Source organism: Chrysochloris asiatica, unplaced genomic scaffold (genome assembly GCF_000296735.1).
Source record: "Chrysochloris asiatica unplaced genomic scaffold, ChrAsi1.0 scaffold00001, whole genome shotgun sequence".
Taxonomy (NCBI): domain Eukaryota; kingdom Metazoa; phylum Chordata; class Mammalia; order Afrosoricida; family Chrysochloridae; genus Chrysochloris; species Chrysochloris asiatica.
Genome location: NW_006408519.1, coordinates 34,441,207 through 34,443,265, shown reverse-complemented (window position 1 = coordinate 34,443,265; position 2,059 = coordinate 34,441,207). Strand labels below are relative to the sequence as shown.

Below are 2,059 nucleotides of genomic sequence, written 5' to 3'. Positions count from 1 at the left end.
GGGTTTGAACTACTGACCTTGTGGTTAGCAATCTAGTGCTCATGAAACAGTGGCACCCCATTGTTCTAAGTGAGTCCTAGAGTCCTGGTGTAGCACTGTGGGTTAATGCACTGGACTGCAAAGTTGTTTGAACTACTAGGTCAGTGGTTCAACCTCACCAGCTGCTCCTCAAAAACCCTACACAGGGTAGGTATGGGTTGGAACCAACTCAACTATACTTAAAAATAACAACAACAAAGGGAGTCCTGGTGTGGCACTCTAGGATAAGCATGTGACTACTAATAAAAAGGTCAGCAGTTCAAACCCACCAGTCACTCCTTGGAAACTCTACACAGGATTGCAATGAGTCAGAACTGACTTAACAGCACTTAACAATAACAATAACTTAAAACATTTACTGGGGGACTTACAGTTCTTCTCTGGCCAGGCAGCTCAGGTAGGAGAGTCTCTGGGGAAAAAGGGGGGTTATCTCACAAAGGAAACCTCCATGTAGCAGACAGACAGCCTTCAAACTATCATAAGACCTTGTGTTTCAACATTCTGAAATCACTTTTTTGAAAGATCAAATTGCTGAGGAATTATTGGCATTTTGAGCTTTCACCCGCCCACGCTCAGCTCCCTCTCTGGTGACTGCCACTGCCCCCTGCAGAGTTTAGAGGGCAGGGCTGGAGCCAGCCCATTCAGAAAGTGACACTTCCAGTGGTGGGGAAGCATAAATGAACAAAGCCGCAGAGCTGACATAGCCCCCCCAAAGGGTCTCCTTGCCCTAGTGTGGGATCTCGGTGCGGATATCAGACAACTCAGTGTACCCACGGTCCAGAGAGAGAGAGAGGCACGGCGACTTTTTGACAGCATTTTTGACGTCATCAGACATGGACGCCTCTCACCCGTGGCCACCACCCCCCGCCCCCCACTGCTACGGCCCACACCCTGCTCGGCTGCCAATGCCCAGGTCTGCCCGCTGCCAGGCTGCCAAGGCCCATGCCCACCTGCTGCCTGGCCGCCAAGACCCAGGCCTGTTTGCCTGTTGCCGCTGAGGCCCAATACCACCCACCCACCACCTATCTCCTGATCATATTAACAATAATTATAATAAAATAAGAATAATCATGCCCAATAAGAAACAACATTATCGAAACACGTCCAAAACCAGAAGAGAGCAGAAGATGCAAATGAGCTAGAGACAGACAAAGGCTTTATAGAGGAGGAGGAGCAGGTTCTGGATATGCCTGAGAGGGAATTCAGAAGAATGATATGGAAACAAATTCAAAAACTCCAAAAAGGGGTGGAGGAAAATAAGGAAGAAGTAAGGAAAGTACTGGAGGAATAAGCTAATAGGATTGACACAGCATTGGAAACAATTCAAAACCTGCAAAAATATGCCCAGGTGATCAATAACAAGATACCAGAAATAGACAATAGGCTGAAAGGGGAAAGGAGCAGACTTAAAGAGATGGAAGCCAGAACTAGTGAACTGGAAGACACATCTCTCAATACTTCCAAGATAGAAAAGCAAGCAGCCAAAATGATAAAACAATCCAAAGAGAATCTAAGATTCATGCTGGATAACATGAAGAGTAATAATGTAAGAATTATTGGCATTCCAGAACAAGAAGAATCAAAGAAATCCACAGAGGAGATAGTTGAAGAGCTTCTGGAAGAAAATTTCCCTAACATCTTGAAAGATGAGAAGATAAACATTCAAGAAGCCCAACATACCCCAGGAAGGATAGACCCCAAAAGAAAGTCTCCAAGACATATAATAATCAAGCTCTCCAAAATCAAAGACAAGGAAAGCATACTAAAAGCAGCCAGGGAGAAGAGAAATATAACTTATAAAGGCAAGCAAATTAGATTAAGCACTGACTATTCAGAACAAACCATGTAGGCAAGAAGGCAATGAGGAGACATATACAAAACCCTGCAAGAAAAATACTGTCAACCAAGAATCATGTATCCAGCAAAACTATCAATCAAATACAATGGTGCGATCAAAACATTCCAGGATAAACAGAATCTGAGTGATTTTATCATATCAAAACCAACCTAGCACTTCAAA

The 2,059-nt window shown here is 44.2% G+C and overlaps 1 pseudogene; it reads left to right on the top strand.

Moving 5' to 3' along the window:
• Positions 1-1,037, top strand: part of LOC102837865 — a 51,268-nt pseudogene extending 50,231 nt beyond the window's left edge.
• Positions 1,038-2,059: the final 1,022 nt, after the last annotated feature.